This window comes from Canis lupus, chromosome 16, assembly GCF_011100685.1.
Source record: "Canis lupus familiaris isolate Mischka breed German Shepherd chromosome 16, alternate assembly UU_Cfam_GSD_1.0, whole genome shotgun sequence".
Taxonomy (NCBI): domain Eukaryota; kingdom Metazoa; phylum Chordata; class Mammalia; order Carnivora; family Canidae; genus Canis; species Canis lupus.
The window spans coordinates 1,429,329-1,448,711 of record NC_049237.1 but is presented as its reverse complement, the minus strand read 5'-3'; the positions used below and the strand labels follow the sequence as shown (position 1 = coordinate 1,448,711).

The 19,383-nt window shown below is 46.9% G+C and overlaps 1 long non-coding RNA gene across 1 annotated transcript in view; it reads right to left on the bottom strand.

The window, feature by feature from the left end:
• Window positions 1-14,039: 14,039 nt before the first annotated feature.
• LOC119877086 overlaps window positions 14,040-19,383 on the bottom strand; it is an 82,088-nt gene continuing 76,744 nt past the window's right edge. Inside the window, exon 5 of the long non-coding RNA XR_005371177.1 lies at window positions 14,040-14,538. This is a non-coding gene — a long non-coding RNA (uncharacterized LOC119877086). The remainder of the gene's footprint in view (window positions 14,539-19,383) is intronic.

Sequence of the window (19,383 nt, the reverse complement as noted above, 5' to 3'; positions counted from 1 at the left end):
CCCCCTAGGCTTCATTTTATTTTTTTAATTTAATTTAATTTAATTTAATTTAATTTAATTTAATTTTTTTGCATATTTTTTTATTTATATAAATTTATTTTTTATTGGTGTTCAATTTGCCAACATATAGAATAATTGATTTGGGGCATTTTTAAATACTTGTGCTTTTTTTTTTTTTTTTTTTTTTAAAGTAAACTCTGTGCCCGATTGGGACTCAAACTCACAACCCCGAGATCAATAACCACACACCCTTCAGACTGAGCCAGCCAGGCGTGCATTGGTCATTTTAAAACTAGTAGACTGATAACTATTTCAGTTAATTTGGTGATCCACATTTTGTAGGTTTATCCCATTATGCTAAATTACCAAGTGACTCCTCAAATTTCAGTACCACATCGGCACAGATTTCCCCACCTGACAGTGCTGAGTGGCTGTTCAGATTGGAGACTGAACTCCTTCACTAGTCGTTCAGGAACCAGGGAGGCTCCTCCATGGGCCTCCTCCCTCCCTGGGAGGTCATGCACCTCTGCAGCCAGCAGCACAAGGGGAAGACGACAAACAGAGGCACGAGGGAGGGGGTCTCCAGCCAGGTCTAGCAGGCCTGCATGTCCACCTTTATACTAATTCTTTGTGTTATTTATTAGTGGTAGTATTGATATTTAGGATTTTATTTCTTTATTTAAGAGAGAAAGAGAGAGAGCATGATCAGTGGAGACAGGCAGAGGGAGAGGGAGAAGCAGGCTTCCCGCTGGGCAGAGGCACAATTCCAGAACTCCGAATCATATCCCACAAAACGGAAAACGCATCGCCAGATCTGCTCCACAAAACAAACAAAAGGCATCTCCTCAAGGTGAAGGAAAATTTTCTAGTTGAAGTACAGACCGTCTGAGTGAAATGAGAGCAAGATTTGTGTGTGTGTGTGTGTGTATACACATATATATGGGAATAATGCTGCCTATTTGAATATGGATATAGAAATGAACATGACCATTTATGAATATACATGGACATAAAGAAGGGGAATGAACATTGACTTTCAAAAATAAGTATTAGTGTGGTTGCAGGCATGTAGACTTGAAAGATATGAGAGTAATCATAAAAAGGCAGTGTGATGGTACTGATGGTACTTGATGGGATGAGCACTAAGTGTTATACACTATGTTGGCAAATCAAACTCCATTTAAAAATAAAAATAAAAGGCAGCGTGATGAATCAATCTAGTGAATCTTAGGACTGAGCGTTTAGAAGTAGGAAACCTGCTGTCAGCCACAGAACTGTAAGTAGACAGGAGGCACTGACTCTCCAGCTTGACTACCAACTGAACTGAAATAATGCTGTGTGAGTGAAATAAATAAGTCAATTGGAGAAGAACAAACCTTATATGGTCTCATCCATTTGGTGAATATAAAAAATAGTGAAATGGAATAAAGAGGAAAGGAGAAAAAATAAGTGGGAAATATCAGAAAGGGAGACAGAACATGGAAGATTCCTAACTCTGGGAAACGGACTAGGGATGGTAGAAGGGGAGGTGGGTGGGGGGTGGGGGTGACTGGGTGGCAGGCACTGAGGGGGGCACTTGACGGGATGAGCACTGGGTGTTATTCCATATGTTGGCAAATTGAATACCAATAAAAAATAAATAAAAAAAAAGAATGCAAAAAAAAAAAAAAAAAAGAAATAATGCTGTGTATCCACGCACACTGACAGAGAAATGGATATAAATGTATACAGAGATGCAGAATAGAAAGTTAGCCAAGGAGACAACATCATTGAAGATAATTATTTTTTAAATTAATTAATTTATTTATTTATGATAGTCACAGAGAGAGAGAGAGAGAGAGAGAGGCAGAGACACAGGCAGAGGGAGAAGCAGGCTCCATGCACCGGGATCCCAACGTGGGATTTGATCCCTGGACTCCAGGATCACGCCCTGGGCCAAAGGCAGGCGCCAAACCGCTGCGCCACCCAGGGATCCCCATTGAAGATAATTAAATAAAAAAAGAAATAAAGCTGAAATTGAATGAAGAAGATGGAATAATTAAAATAGAATAATGAAAAATAATTCATCAAACCAAAATGCAGAAAGAGAGAGGAAGAAGCAGGAGCAGATTGGTGACACAAAACAGCAAGCCTCGAATGTAAGGATGATGGTGCATCAGGGCTTCCGTGGAATGGAAGTAGAGTAAGCAGCAGCACCTTCCGGCGAATGCTGATGGACTAGCCCAAAGTCTCTGCTGTGGACAGGGAGCACGTGCCAACTCCAGACACAAAGTCTGAAATAAAAGGACGGGAAAGTGGACACCTCACAGACGCACACCTTGGAGAGCAGTGAGCTCCACTCGTAGAAGCCAAAGCTGACTTGAAGTGGAGACGTCCTGCCCGAGGCAAGTGGGACAGCTCCTAACTGAGAGGGCCAGGTGGCAGGACAACGTACCGGCCTAGGCTTATAGGCACGTAGCACTATGCCCGCAAAGGAAAGGAAGAAACGGGCAAGTCTCACACCATCCCTGGAAGCTTCACACACGGCTCTCAAGCTAACGGCCAGAACCCTCAGGAAAACCCATTTGCCAAGGGGAGACTGACCACCTGGACCCTCTAGATCCAATATTACACACAGTAACTCAGAATATACATTTTTGGGTATTTCAGACGGGATGATCGACAAAACGGAGTGTATGCTGATGATGAACCAAGTCTCAACAGATAGTAAAAGACTGACCTCCCACTGACTATGACCCTGAAAACTGGATTTCAGTGGGAAATCCACAACATGGAGACAACTGGGAAATCCCTTGCTGCTGAGGAAGGAAGCAACACACTAGTACCTGACCCATGGGTCAAAGAACACATCACTGTAAAACTCGGAAACTATTCCAGACTAAATGTAATGAAAGCACAATTTTGCGTGGGATGTAGATTAGAGGGACAAACAGACTTCCACGTGTCTATATTAGAGAAGAAGAAATGCTGATAATCAGGTAAAGAAACTTCTCCTTTAAGAAGCCATAGAAGGGGATCCCTGGGTGGCGCAGTGGTTTGGCGCCTGCTTTGGCCCAGGCCGTGATCCTGGAGCCCCAGGATCGAATCCCACGTTGGGCTCCGGGTGCATGAAGCCTGCTTCTCCCTCTGCCTGTGTCTCTGCCTCTCTCTCTCTCTCTCTCTCTCTCTCTGTGTGACTATCATAAATAAATTTAAAAAATTAAAAAAAAAAATTTAAAAAAGAAGCCATAGAAGAACAGCAAATAAAACAGAAGAGAGCAGAAGCAACAACATTACAAAAATAAAAGCAGAACTTCCTTAAAAAGAAAGAAGATGCAGGCTGTGGAAAATCATAAAGCCAAATGATGGCGGTCTGAAAAACTAAGATAAATGCGATTTAAAAAAAAAAAAGAATAGAGTGTAGAAAATGTAAGCACTGAAGACATGATGATGGAGACCAATAAGTGCTGGGACAGGCTGCTCTGCCCAGAGTGTCAGCATCACCAGCCAAGTGCACGGTGTGCAGCAGCTAGCCCCGTGTGCCTGGTGTTGCTCCTTAGGGATTCCCCTGGCCTTTCCCTCACAGCCTGCGAGGGCACCACATACCCAGACTTCCCTGCCACAGCCACTCCAGCTTTAAACCTGCTGTGTCAGGGACCTGTCTGTCCACGTGGATGCTTCCAAAACTAGGTATGTGTGCCCACTTTGCCAGAACAGTGACGAGCTCCCTGACTTACATAGCTTACTTCCCAACTGAAATTGCATCAGACAGATTTGCCTGGTGGAGCCAGGACTCCAACTACAGTTCTGTATTCTTTAGAGTTCTCCTTTATCCTTGTGTTAGGGAAGCGCTGTTTCCCAGGTAATAATTCAACGATTAAATTGGCCCTGTTTTTTGCAGGGGTAGTTCAATATTTGCAAATCAAACTATGTAACATATCTCATTAAAAGAAAGGATAGGAAGCATGTGATCCTCTCAAGAGATGCATGAAAAGCATTTGACAAAATAAATACAGCAGCCTTATTTGGTTAAAAACCCTCAACAGAGTAGGGAGAGATGGAATATGCCTCAACATCGGAAAGGCCACATACAAAAGTCCCGCAGACAATATTGTCTTCTTTCCCGAATGGTCAGGAAAAAGACAGGGATGCCCACTCTCACAATTACTATTGAACATAGGACTAGAAGTTGTAGCCTCAGCAATCCTCAGCAATCAGACAACTAAAAGAAATAGAAGGAATCCAAAACAGCAAGGAGGAAGTCAAACTCTCACTCTTTGAAGATGATATGATATTCTAGGTGGAAAACCCAAAAGACTCCACCCAAAAATCTCTAGGCCGATACAAGAACTCCTTGATGTCCCAGGATAGAAAATCAATACACAGAAGTGTGTTGCATTTCAATACTCTAACAATGAAGCACAAGGAAGTGAAATCAAGAATCCTTCCCATTTACAATTGCACCAAAACCTAGGAATACACCCAACCAAAAAGGTAAAAGATCTCTACTGTGAAAACAACAGAACACTTAGGAAAGAAATTGAGTAAGATACAAAGAAATGGAAACACATTCGAATCTCATGGATTGGAAGAACAAATATTGTGATAATGTCTAGGCTACCCGAGGCAATCTACACATTTAATTCAATTCCTTTTAAAATACCACAAGCAGGGAACCTGGGGACCAGGCTGCCTCTAAGCAGGTGTCTCCAAGAACTCAGGACCCTGGTGGGTAAAGGCCATGAGCAAGCTATGAGTGGTCAAACATGGAGTGGACTAGCCCAAAGGGGCAGAACAGTGGCATGGGATGACCAATGGCCATCCTTCTGCACCAGAGACCCAGAATGAGCAAGTGTGAAGCAGAGTGTCAGGAGGTCTGTGGTCAGGAGTCTGGATCCAGAAATCTCCATGGAATAGCATCTGGGAGTCCTGGCATGAGATGGAGGGAAGGAGGACAGGGAGGACAGGAGGAGGTGTGAGGGAAGAGGCAGCAGGTTGTATGGCCAGGAAGGGGCTCTCCCCCAGGACCCATCTGCTCCGTGCTGAGAGGCAGCCTAATTTCTTTTGCTGGGGGAGCCACAAGTAAATGGGAGTCGGGGTGGGGACAGAAGGGAGCAGACAGGGCTCTGGAGACCTGGGGCATGTGGTATTGGGGGAACCCGCTCCCCACCCTCCACCCCCGGTTTCCAGCAAAGCCTGGATGCAGCACAAGAAATAACTAATGGGGAAAAAAAAAAAAAAGAAAGAACTAATGGCCAGCCAGTCTAGCCTCATCACTGAGTTGCTAAGACTGTAACATAACAGATGAATATAGAGGAAGGGAAGGAAAACTAAACTAACACGAAGATTGAGAGGAAGGCAAACCATAAGAGAGGCTGAAGTATAGGAAACAAGCTGAGGGTCGCTGGAGGGCAGGTGGCGGGGGGTGGGGTTACTGGGTGATGGGCACTAAGAAGGGCATGTGATGTGATGCACACTGGTTGGTATATGCAACTGATGAATCACTGAACTCTACCTCTGAAACTAGTAAAAAATAATAAATTTTAAAAATATGTAACAACAACTCCCCTGCACAGAGAGCTCACCAAAATTTCAGATGCACATTCTGAGAGAATCACAAGGCTCTTTTGGGTCTACACAGGGCTCCACAGTGTGGAGGTCAACCACAAATTGATATTGTGAAACACTGCTCTGGCTGCCCTACTTCCCTCCCATCCCCTTGCTGGTGTGGCTGCTTACCTTCCTGGGATCCATGTAATGATTTTGGAACTGAATGCTTCAGGAAAGGAAGGGACAAGAAAGAGGAAGGAAAGGAAAAGGTGGTGACCACCTTTCCAATTAATGCAAATGGTTTTGTTGACAAAATAAAGCAATGTAGAAGTAGAAAAGATAAAAAGGAGATAATGTAATATACAATTTGGTATATGACTGAGATTAACCCCTAAAGTGAATCTTTGGGAGTCATTTGAATAAAGATGACTCTAATGCTACAAGATTAGGAGTAGTTAGGGGTGGCTTAGTTGGTTGAGCATCTGACTCTTGATTTCAACTCAGGTCATGATCTCAGGGTCGTGAGATTAGCCCTGTGTCCTTCTCCTTGGTCTTCATGCTCAGCAGGGAGTTTGCTTGAGATTCTCTCTCCCTCTGCCCCTCCCCCAGATCACACTCTCTGTCTCATGTAAATAAATAGATTTCTTTTTTTTAAATTAGGAGTAGTTCACAGGGACCCTAAACATCCAAAGCAAAGTGTGACAGTCACAAGTGGAGGTTTGGAATGCACACCCAGTTAAAGGACAGCACCAAGAAGGAAACCAATCCTGTGCATTTGACAAGCACTGATACGGCCGGGTACCATCCCTGCCGTGGAGGACTCTAGTGGGCAGAAAGAGCAACACATGGGCAGATATGGTAAAGTGGAACAAGTGCCAGGCCAGAGGGACAGCACCCATGTGAGGGCAGCACACAGAACGAACACTTGATCCACACTGGAGGGGCTCAGGAAGCTGTCCCAGAGAAACACACATCTTAGCTGAATATCCTCCAGCCTGCGAAAGTGGCTGGCTAGGGCCCAAGTAGACTGGAAGTTGATAAACATGTAGGCTAGGAAACCCTGGGTGACTCAGTGGTTGAACATCTTCCTTTGTCTCAGGGCGTGATCCTGGGGTCCTGGGATCAAGTGCATTGGGCTCCCCGCAGGCCTGTGTCTCTCTCTGCCTGTCTCTGCCTCTCTTTGTGTCTCTCATGAATAAATAAATAAAATAAACAAACAACAACAACAAAAAGAAAGCCCTAAGATGTGACCAAGACTTCATCTCTAGAATAAGCCGCAGGTATAGTTCCCTTTCAAAGGGATTTGATGCTTTTTATATATGTGATATATGATATGATGATATGTATCATGGTCAAAATTGTAATTTCCATTTAGAAGCATGATGTGGGTTGTACTTTTTGATTTGCTTTTTGTTTGTTTGTTTGTTTTTAATGTTTGGGGTATCTATAACTGATTTCTGAGAAGTTAAAACATTCAGTAAAGTGTTGAAGTTTTGTTGTTGTTGTTAAATATTTTATTTATTTATTAATGAGGGACACACACACACACACACACAGAGGCAGAGACACAAGCTCCAATCCCGGGTCTCCAGGATCAGGCCCTGGGCTGAAGGTGGCGCTAAACCACTGAGCCACCGGGGCTGCCCTAAAGTGTTGAATTTAAATATGTCACATCAAAAAAGATTCTGCATGGCATTATGTTGGTTTCACTTCTGGCTTTATTTCACAGGAGCAAATAAACCAAGACTTTTGAAAAGATCACTGGGTTTCTAATTATACCTTGAGAAAGAGCTACCTGTCAGTATACACAGTTATCTCCCCTAGTTTAAGAGTGAAAGACATTGGGTTATTCACCAATTTAATGAGAGTTCTTTTTTTTAAATTTATTTATTGGGCAGCCCGGGTAGCTCAGTGGCTTAGCGCCACCTTCAGTCCTGGGTGTGGTCCTGGAGACCCGGGATCGAGTCCCATGTCAGGCTCCCTGCATGGAGCCTGCTTCTCCCTCTGCCTGTGTCTCTGCCTCTTCCCCCCCACCCCCCGCACCGTGTCTCTCATGAATAAATAAATAAAATTTTAAAAATAAAATAAAATAAATTTTTTTATTCATGAGAAACACAGAGAGAGAGGCAGAGACACAGGCAGAGGGAGAGGCAGGCTCCCTGTCAGGAGCCTAATGCAAGACTCGATCCCAGGACCCCGGGATCACAACCTGAGCCGAAGGCAGACACTCAACCACTGAGCCCCCCAGGTGCCCCTGATCCTGGACTTCCTGGGATCCCTGTTCTCACTGCCCTGTACCTCAGTATATCAAGTTTGTATTCAAGATCAATACCAGTAATAATCTGAGGACGAAGTTAACAACCTTCCTGAGGTCAGGGAGTTGAATCCTTGTTGCTGTATAGAAAAGCCTGTAACTTCTGAGGCCCTAGAATGTAGAAGCACCTTCTCCTCCAAAAGGTGCTTTGGAGAAGATCAAGTAGCCACAGTACAGAGCACACGGATTATCAAAGTCAGAGTTCAAAAGCAAGGGAAGAATTCTGTCCAAAGACTAAGCAACCACCCAGGTTACTTGTATGAGGATACGCACAGATCCATCTCTAGAATTACGTGTGCAAGAATTCTACCCAGAGACCCGGCGCACAAAACCTGCAGCTCCCCAGATCAAAAGATAGCAGCCTAAAATATTCCCTTTGTCTTGCTGGTGTTTCAGTATAGTGGGCAAGAAATCATTAAAAAAATAAAAAACTGCACAAAACAGAAAACCTTTTCTTTCTTTGAAGTTATACAAAGCCTTCTTAAAAAAAAAAAAAAGATTTTATTTATTTATGACAGAGAGAGGCAGAGACACAGGCCGAGGGAGAAGCAGGCTCCATGCAGGGAGCCCAATGTGGGACTCCATCCCGGGTCTCCAGGACCACATCCCAGGCAGAAGGCGGCGCTAAACTGGTGAGCCACCCAGGGCTGCCAGATATATAAAGTTTTCTGAAGCATGTATGTGGTCCAATTTTGCTATGCTTTGTAAAACATTATTAATTTATTTTATTTTTATTGTTTTTAAGACTTTATTGATTTATTTATGAGAGACAGAGATAGGCAGAGACACAGGCAGAGGGAGAAGCAGGCTCCAAGCAAGGAGCCCAATGTGGGACTGGATCTTGGGTCTCCAGGGTCATGCCCTGGGCCGAAGACTGCACTAAACCACTGAGCCACCAGGGGGACTGCCCTAAATAAAAATCTTTAAAAAAAGGAATTTGAAAATTTAAGAATGCACTTTAGCATAAAATATTATAAAACATATGGAAGTCTGCACACTGATAACTACTTGGCAATAGTAGGTACTTAATAAATATTGAATGAGTAAATAAATAGCTGTAACCTCAAGATCATGGAGTCTGACTCCAGAGCCTCTACTCCTTCCCTTTCACAACAAATACAGTAAATATTTTTTGTTTCTATTATAAACTTATTAGGTCTTTGATTTAAGTTTTACTGTTTAATTTCCACAAATACCAATGTCTTTTTAGTAACAGCTACCAAGTGCCTGGAACCTTCTAGCATTTGGTGACAATGAAATTTGAATACTAATGGAAAAATCTTACCCTGAATCTAAAAACATCTTAAGAATTCCTTCACCTTAGGGGCACCTGGGTGGCTCAGACAGTGTGAGTAGTTGAGTGTCTGGTTCTAGTTTCAACTCAGGTCATGATCTTGGGGTCCTGATCCTGCTTGTCCCTCTTCCTCTGCTCCCTGCACCCCCACCTCCTGCAGGAATAAATAAATACAATCTTTAAAGAAAATAATTTCTTCACCATAGAACAATGAGAAATGGTGCCTAAGATGACTGGCCTAACAATGAGATGACTGTGCCAGTTACCTATTTCTGCAAACTTGAAAATGTCTTGTCAGAGACAACCTCCTGTAGAAACATCAGCTTGGGCTTATTTTCAATGGTTGGCTGAACCTATATGCATGAACATTTCCCCATTTTGAATCACATCAAAAGCAGTCAGTACTCAAGGTTATTGGAAAATGCACTAAAGTTGGAGCTGCTGAGACCAGTATCTTGTGAAAGGTAGTGATAGAATCTAAGTACAGTGTCTTTGCCATGCACAGAATGAATGTAAGGTATATGGAGGGCATTCTCAGGCAGCAGCCAGAGTGTGCGCCTGGGACCTCATTTCCATCTCTAATTTTCTAAGTTAAGGCAGAGCCTTCAAGTGAAAGCCATGTTCCCTCGGAAAACAAGGTAACCACGTGGGGAAAGTGATTATAATGCAATATTAACTTTAAAATGGAACTGGAGGGCATGATGCTGAGTGAAGTAAGTCAATCTGAGAAGGACAAACATTATATGGTCTCATTCATTCGGGGAATATAAAAAATAGTAAAAGGGAAATAAAGGGGAAAGGAGAGAAAATGAGTGGGAAATATCAGAAACAGAGACAGAACATCAGAGACTCCTCACTCTGGAAAACGAGCTAGGGGTGGTGGAAGGGGAGGTGGGTGGGGGGTGACTGGGTGACGGGCACTGAGGTGGGCAATTGACGGGATGAGCACTGCGCGTTATTCTATATGTTTGCAAATTGAACAGCAATAAAAAATAAATTTATAAAAAAAAAGAAAAAAATGCCTGAAATCAATAAGGCTCCAACTACTGAGCTGGCCCATGGCAGGGTCTTCCCACCTGCTCCTTCAGCTGCTGAGCCCTGAGCACAGAGATAGTGCCAGAGCTGATAAGCAGGCCAGATCCTCCCTCTTGGAGCTCATGCTCCAGGGGGGGGAAGGTGGACAAAATCCAGAACAACATCAGGAATGAAAAGAGCAATTGCTCCCTAAAAAAAAAGCCTGGTGCTTCCCTGGGTCCTGAGCTCTGCAGGTGACACTGTGACCAACTGTGGGGCTTTGACAAATGCAGCAGCTGGGGCTCCAGGGGGCCACTGAGGGGAGGAGGTGAAGACCCCAGCAGGGCCACTGCCTCGCCAGGATCACAGCCTGGGAAGGAGGCTGAAGGGGGCATGAAGCCAGCTCTGTGTCCTCTGTTGGGGGCCAAGGCTGCCCCTCCATTCCTGAGGGGGCTGGGAAAAGGTTGCGTGGATGGAACTGGCTACAGGCAGGGAGATGTGACAGGTTGGGGGTGGGCATTGACAGCCCAGATGGGAGGCATTCCAGCAGGTTCCAGTATGAGGAAGAGCCCAGGTCAGGGCAACCCACCGGGTGCACCGTCGTCCACAGCTCACCCAGTGGAAATGAGGGAATGGCCCGTAACACACGACAGGCAGGGTTTCAGGATAAGGACGGCCTCACACCTTCTATGCCAAGACCCTGACACCTTCTGTAGGGTTTGCCTTGGATTCAGGAGCCTAGGATCGTGGGAAGCTATTGCTCATCCCTGCCCCGGTAGGACTGTCATCTTCTGGGCCTCCAGAATGAGAGTATCGGTGCCCACGTGTGTGCACACAGGACCTTGTGGGCCTGGAGACACGTACACACCAAGGAGGAACATGTGGTTGGAGGTATTTCCTGCATGTGTGACACCCGCCTCCAATGTCATAGATATGATGCCACAGGGACCTGCTAGGATAATCCCTGTCCTACAGGCAAGAGGCAGACCATCCCCGACGGGCTCAATGGCTTCTCCGGGGTGAAAACCAGGGAAGAATGGAAAGTTGTGTCTGAACCCAGGTGTGTTTCCAGGCTGGGGCCCTGGCTGCACACAGTCATTGGAGAGGGGTGCGGTTCTGTCACTGTGTGCACACAGGCCATTGCCTGCAGGGAGGGGGGGCATCGGCAGCCCCGAGCGCTGCTCTTGAAGGTTCCTCCAGGAGTGGGTCAGGGAAGGGGTCCCAGGCAGTGAGGTCACTTCATTCACAACAGAGGCCAACAGAACATGGAACCCCTGCACCCGGGCCCCCACATTCCAGTGCAGCCCCACCTCAGGCTCACTTGGCTGGAGACATCTGCTACTGGAAGATGTTCTCTTGCTGCTTGCCCAAGTCCCGGGACTTTGGCTCCCAGCAACCCCAGGGACGCGGCTTTTTCACAGGCTGTAGAGTGTGGCTCAGCCGGCAAACCCAACGCCTCAGGGAGTTTTTCAGGAGGCGCCGTAGGGTAATACAGAGCAGGCCAGGCCAGGCCACCTGTGCCAGCCATCCTGGGCAGCCCCATCCATCCCCTCCTCTTAAGGGAACCAGGGATGTGTGGGCAGGTCGCATCCAGGCTGGGGGACCTTGCAGGGCAGCAGGTTCCCCGGTGATCCCTTCAGGGTCACCCTGATGTCATGGTAGGCAGGGTGGAAAGAGGATTCCTGAGGCGCCTCTTACCCGCCCCAGAGTTACCCCGAGGCCCTGCAGCCGCAGCCCTTTGCTCTCCTTGGGGAGGTAGGTGCCTCCTGCGCTGTGGTGTGTCTGCACGAGGGCAGCTGGGGGTGCGGCTTTCTACTAACTGGTGCTCCCAGGAGGCCCCATTGGCCTGACGTCCTTCCCCACCTTCTCCAAGGCTTGAGCAAGGTCCTGGTGAGTTGGGAGACTTTTTCCCAAAGAGACACGGGGCTCACTGTACTATGTCTATCGCTCTGCAGTTAGGTTTTAAAGGAGCGCATCCCTGCCCCCGCTCCTGGGGTCAGGCACAGGGGCAAGCTGCTGAGTCAAAGCCAATGCACGTGGTGGTCAAACCTCTGACTCAGTGTCCCGACCTGGAGGAGCCACCTGCACGCTTGGCTGACCTGGATGAGGAGCAGGCCTCAGAGCCTGCAATCAAGCTCCCGGAAGTGCCGGAGCAGCCACCTGTCTCAGTGGAGCAAGTAGCCTCCGCCCCTCAGCAATATCCTGAACCACCTCAAGAGCCCGGCGCAGCTCCTACCTCAGGGCCTGCTGAAGCATCAGAGCCAGAGGTGATCGAGCCGGTCTTGGCTGCTGGAGTGGAGTGCTTGCGAGGAGGTGAGATGGCACCTGCTGATTCGAAGCCACTGCAGGTGTTGGTCACACCTCTGATTCACTGTCTTGATCCCGAGGAGCCACCTGCACCCTTGGCCCCTCCAAAAGGTGGAGCAGGCCCCAGTGCCCGCTCTCGAGTTTGTCGAAGGGTCGGATCAGCCACCTGCCTCAGTGGAGCCACCAGCCTCGGCCCCCAAGCAACAGCTCGTGATGGCTGCAGCCCAATGGAAGGCTTCCCCTCCCCCCTCATTGCACGGTTTCTAATTTTTGTGGTTGTCATAAACCTCTATAATTGCGTCATGAGTTTTGTTTGTAATAAAGGATGTTAACTTCGTACAAAAATTTCCTCTGATGCTTTTATTTTTTTTAATTTATTTTTTATTGGTGTTCAATTTACCAACATACAGAACAACAACACCCAGTGCTCATCCCGTCAAGTGCTCCCCTCAGTGCCCATCACCCATTCACCCCCACCCCCCGTTATTTGGGGTCTTTTCTGATTCTACACCAATCTTAAAATAATTTGTTCTAACTCTCTGAAGAAAGTCCATGGTATTTTGATAGGGATTGCATTAAACGTGTACATTGCCCTGGGTAACATTGACATTTTCACAATATTAATTCTGCCAATCTATGAGCATGGAATATTTTTCCATCTCTTTGTATCTTCCTCAATTTCTTTCAGAAGTGTTCTGTAGTTTTTAGGGTATAGATCCTTTACCTCTTTGGTTAGGTTTATTCCTAGGTATCTTATGCTTTTGGGTGCAATTGTCAATGGGACTGACTCCTTAATTTCTTTCTTCAGTCTCATTGTTAGTGTATAGAAATGCCACTGATTTCTGGGCATTGATTTGATATCCTGCCACGCTGCCGAAGTTCCTGTATGAGTTCTAGCAATCTTGGGGTGGAGTCTTTTGGGTTTTCTAGGTACAGTATCATGTCATCGGTGAAGAGGGAGAGTTTGACTTCTTTGCCAATTTGAATGCCTTTAATGTCTTTTTGTTGTCTGATTGCTGAGGCTACGAACTTCCAGTACTATGTTGAATAGCATTGGTGAGAGTGGACATCCCTGTCTTAGGGGAAAGGCTCCCAGTGCTTCCCCATTGAGAATGATATTTGCTGTGGGCTTTTCGTAGACGGCTTTTAAGATGTCGAGGAATGTTCCCTCTATCCCTACACTCTGAAGAGTATTGATCAGGAATGGATGCTGTATTTTGTCAAAAGCTTTCTCTGCATCTAATGAGAGGATCATATGGTTCTTGGTTTTTCTCTTGCTGATATGATGAATCACATTGATTATTTTAGGAGTGTTGAACCAGCCTTGTGTCCCGGGGATAAATCCTACTTGGTCATGGTGAATAATTTTCTTAATGTACTGTTGGATCCTGTTGGCTAGTATCTTGTTGAGAATTTTTGCATCCATGTTCATCAGGGATATTGGTCTGTAATTCTCCTTTTTGGTGGGGTCTTTGTCTGGTTTTGGATCCTCTGATGCTTTTAAATTATACATTGTGGTACTTTAGGTCCATTCCCAGTGTCACACAGGCGAGACCAGAAGGTACCTGGGCCACATTTCTACCAGAGACAGCCAACTACTGACCATCGTGCCCATGCCCTCCCTGCTGTCCCTGCAGCCCCTGCCTTTCTGTCTCTGTGGCCTTTCCTCCTCTGGGACGTGTGTGTACCTGGCGTCCTCCGTGTGGCCTCCTGTCTCTGCCGCAGACACGAGAGCAACTCCTCGTTTTCCCAGTAGTTAAGAAACATGTCATTTTGAAGCTGAGTGAACAAAGATCATGTGAAGCCCCAAATGAAATGTTTCCATTGTCCAGGATAGGTTCCCCGGTGTAATGTGTCAGGTAAAAAAGTAAATGGTTCCTTAAGGTTTCAGACAGACGGTATTTACTTAATAAAATGAAGATTCCCATAGAGAGAAAAGAGGACATTTGCCTTCTACCTAGGAATAACGGCCCGTTGCACGTGGTTGGGTCCTCCAGGCCCGAAACTGGTCACTCACAATGATACACATGCGCGCCCGTTTTCATCGCCACAGGTTTCATGATAGCCAATGGGGGGCACGCTAAGGGACATGAATCAGAGAGAGAAAAGACAAGCATCGCATGAGTACACGTATATGTGGAATCTAAAACATAGAAACCTCCCCGGCAAACAGACTACAAGACAACAAAAACACAATGACCTGAACTCAGATACAGAAAACATACACGTGGTTGCCAAGTAAGGGGTGGGACGTGGACTGAATACTTAAGACAACAGAAACTGACAACGATTCAAAAAAAGACAGAGAAAAAAAAAAAGACAGAGAATATCAAGAAGGAACCTGGAGAGTAAATATCTCTTCGATATATTAACTTCTAGCTTCCTATTACCCCGGGTCCCTTAGTTACTAATTTATGCTACAGCATCCAATTCTCCGGGCCTCGCGGGAATCCTCGTGTTGACACGGTAGGACTGTTGAAGTATTTCGTAGCATTAATTACAGAGGCCTTAGCTCCTGGGTGTGTGAGTCTCTAGGTGTTCTTCTGGGTTCAAGTGTAAGTATGTAATCACAACTTCCCTAGATCAAAGTGCACGGTTTCCCGAGTCTTGGTAGAAGTGCACGTCACAAAACAATCGCTGCAGGTAAGGAAATGCACAGGTACCCACCAGCCCGAATGATGTGTCCTGCTTGTTTTGCAGCCCATGGTTAGCTCCAGGTGTGACTTCTCTTGGTCCCTAGAGAATCACACTTTCCTCAGGGTCACACTCCCCTCCAGGCCCCAGGGGAGTGTCCTCAGACAGGCCCGCCCTCCATGGAGCCTAGAGGGGACCCAAGAGGGCCTCCACCCACTAGTCTAGTTGGGGCATCGGGCACCCAGGCTCAGTCCTGAGGGGCGTGGACGCCCCCATTGCTCCTGGAGGCACGAAGCCTCTCTCTTGCTCCGTGTCTCCCTCCCTGTCTCCCTGTCCCCGTCTCTCTCTCTCTCCTCCCAGTCTCTGTGTCTCTCCCAGTCTTTCTTGCCTCAATCCCTACACCTCGGCCTGTCCCTCCCTGTCTCTCTCTCCCTGTCTCTGTGTCTACCTTCCTGTCTCTTGGTCTCTCACTCGTCTCCCTCCCTGTCTTGTTCTCTCTCTCCATCCTGTGTCTGTCTCGGTCTCCCCCACCCTGTCAAAGAGAAGAGGCTGAGATAAGAATGCATTAAGTCCATTCAAATGAAGTGAACACAGTCATCAAATATAGCCTGAACAGGAGACAGTAGATGGAACAAAAGACCTTGCACAAAAATTTAAGTATTTGTAGAATACAAATACAGGGGAAAAGAAAGAGAAGTATGATTACAGAATAAAGGTGAGTTGCAAAGATCCAACCTGCAAGTATTAAAGAATTTCCAAAGAAGGAAATGGTAAGTGGATCAGAGGCAATATCCCAAAGTATAAGAGACCTTTCTGAATCTCAAAAAGAAATGCTCTGAAGATCAAAATGCCCCCACAAAATTCTAGGGAAAATTAATGAAAGAGGTCTACACCTGCACGTATCCCCTTGAAAATGTGTTCTCCTCATTATAGCCAGGATGATTATTCAAAATAGGAATCTCAGAAGATCGTTCCAAGCTTTAAATTGTTTTTTTTTTTTAATTTTTTAAAATTTTTATTTATTTATGATAGTCACAGAGAGAGAGAGAGGCAGAGACACAGGCAGAGGGAGAAGCAGGCTCCATGCACCGGGAGCCCGACGTGGGATTCGATCCCGGGTCTCCAGGATCGCGCCCTGGGCCAAAGGCAGGCGCTAAACCGCTGCGCCACCCAGGGATCCCTCAAGCTTTAAATTGTTTAATGCGTTTCCTGTTTGGCTCCGCACCTCTCCACACACTTCTCCCTGGCTTTCGGCCTAACTGGCCTTCTTTCTGGTGCTTGTATGTGCCTTGCACCTGCTGGCATTAGGAAGCTGGTATAAGGTGCTCTCTCCCCCTCGAAATGCTCTCAACCCTCCCCACCTAGGGTTCCTCTGGTTAATTCTTACTTTGGGATCTCATGTATCACTTCAAGGAAAGCTTCCCAGATCTCTCTAACTAGACTGATGTACCTATTAAATGCTCTTGTAGCACCATGTACCTTCTACGTTAGTACTTCTGACAACTAGATTTATATTTATGCGTGTGAGTCTTTGATTACTGTCTGCCCTTAGAGTATAGCATCCATGAAAGCAGAGACCAAGGAGCAAAGTCAAGTTTCATAGCAGCAGCCAAATTGGGAGGATGTACATGCAGCATCCAGCCAGCCCATGCTACACACATCCTTGCAACACCAAACGGAAGTGCAGGCTTGGCTGCTGCCGGCTCCTCTCCCTGCCTTCAGGGGCCTCTTGTCAGCCTCCTGCCTTAAATACTGCCCAGGTGGGAAGGAAGCGCCAATCTTACTCATCCCCAAAACTCCAGGGACACATGTCGGTCTCCCAGTCGCTCATGGTGTACCTGTCTGACTGCATTCTGGTGCCAGGGTGGAGAGGAGACCTACATTTGCTACAGCTTCAGCACAAATCTCTCTCTGCCAGCTTCTCTGACCATTCGCTCTCTTAGAGCTTCCCCCACTTGATGGGTGAGGGACCAAGGAGTACCATTCCTCTCCCTCGCTGGAAGGGGAGGAGAAGAGGACCTTGGGCTGCCTTAGCACAAAGCCAACACACACTCTCCTATGTAATGAAACTCCCTTTCCCGTTTCAAGTCTTTTCATGCAGTCTACCAGTGCATGATGACGGGCGACGATCACAGGACTGCTTTGCGTCTAGCACTCATTGAGCCTCTTCGAGAAAGTGGATACAACAGGGAAAGCCCCAGTCAACATCGTGTTAGGACTGCACCCTGAACGTTGGGAAGATAGAGAATGAGTTGACCATAATCCCACTTCTCTAAAACCAATGGCACCTCTTTTTCGTGTTTTCTCTTCCACTATCTTATCAAGTATTCATTGCATGTGGGTCCTTCTGATTTTAGGGGGCGGATCTATTTCCTGGATCTGAATGCCTGTTTCCCTTCCCAGATTAGGAAAGTTTTCAGCAATGACTTATTCAAATACATATTCTGGCCCTCTGGCCCTTTTGGTGCCCTCGGGAACCCCAATTAAATGTAGGTTTTTCTTCCTCAGGCTTTCGTTTATTTCCCTTAATCTATCCTCATGGTCTTTTAATTGTTTGTCTCTTTTTTCCTCAGTTTCCCTCTTTGCCATCAACTTGTCTTCTATGTCACTCACTCGTTCTTCCACCTCATTAACCCTCGTCGTTAGGACCTCTCCAGTTTGGATTGCATCTCATTTAATTGATTTTTAATTTCTGCCTGATTAGATCTAAATTCTGCAGTCATGAAGTCTCTTGAGTCCTTTATGCTTTTTTCTACAGTTACCAGTAGCTTTTTAATAGTGCTTCTGAATTGGCTTTCTGACACTGAATTGTAGTCCAGATTTTGTCACCCTGTGGGAGAGAGGACTCTTTCTGATTCTTTCTTTTGAAGTGAGTTTTTCCTTCTAGTCATTTTGCTCAGTGCAGAGTGGCCAAAAACAAGTTGTTGGGAAAAGGAGAAAAAGAGAGAAGATAAGGAAGAAAAGAAAAAGAAAAGAAAAAAAGGGAAAAAGAAAGAAAAAAAAGAAAGAAAAGCAAAAAAGGGGGGAGAAGCAACAGAAATCAAAACACAAAAAACAAGGGGGAGTATCTTCTGGTTGTGTATACTGTAACTCCCTCGACTTCCCTTGACCTTTCCAGTGCTGCTTGGTCAATTTTTTTTTCCCCCTGTCAGTCTAGCTGGTCTTCTGGGGCAGGGGTCTGCTGTGCTGATTCTCAGGTGTGAGCACTTGGGGGAGCTGTTCAGTGTCCTGCCTGGTGCAGCGCTCAGTGAAGGTTGTTTAACCTGTTTGTCCTGTGAGGACACAGTGAGGCTCAGTGGGGGTTGTTTACCCCTGAGGCCCCAGGAGGAACCACCTCAGTGGCGGGACCAGCTCTCCAGCCCTGGAGTCAGCTCCCACAGTAACTGCGGAGCTCTCAGCCTGCAAGGGCCTGGATGCTCCTGCAGGGGAGCTGCTGATCTGCTCAGCTCGGGGCCACCCGGCTGCAGGAGTGTCCTTGCTGTCCTGGGCCCTCCTGGCCTCTGCCTGTCCTGGGGGGGGAGTGCTGGTTCCTGGGCTGTGTCCCCAGCACCCTGTGCTCCTGGGTCCAGCCGTGTGTGCTGCAGCCCTTTAGGGAACTCGGCCGCAGGGTGTGGGCCTGGGGGTGCAGGTCCTGTTGGTGCAGGTCCTGTTGGTGCCCCTGGGAGCCTGAGCGCATCCCCGCCCTCCTGGGGTCCTACTCCACCTCCCTGCAAGCACCTTTCTGCCCGGGAAGATTGGGGAATCTCCCCGGGGTGCAGGTCCTGTTGGTGCCCCTGGGAGCCTGAGCGCATCCCCGCCCTCCTGGGGTCCTACTCCACCTCCCTGCAAGCGCCTTTCTGCCCGGGAAGATTGGGGAAGCTCCTGCTCCTCCGGGCCGGGCTCTCCCGTCCTGGGGGCTCTCGCCGCGGCCCTAGCCCAGCTCCTCGCGCCCCCCCCCCCACTCGGAGGCCTTTTTTTTCTTGTTTATTCATGAGAGACACAGAGAGAGGCAGAGACATAAGCAGAGGGAGAAGCAGGGTCCCTGTGGGGAGCCTGATGAGAACTCAATTCCAGGACCCTGGGATCATGACCTGAGCCAAAAGCAGATGCTCAACCACTGAGCCACCCAGGTGCCCCTCTCTTACTGCGTTTAAGGTCTCTTTAATCCTTAATGTTCACAGTTTCTCTCTGTTAGAGCTAGCTGTGGATTTCTTGTTTCTGTGAGATTTCATAATGTGTCCCGATTCTGAGGATTAATGTGTTTTATCATTTCTGGAACAAATTCAGTTATTATCACTTTGAATATTTCCTC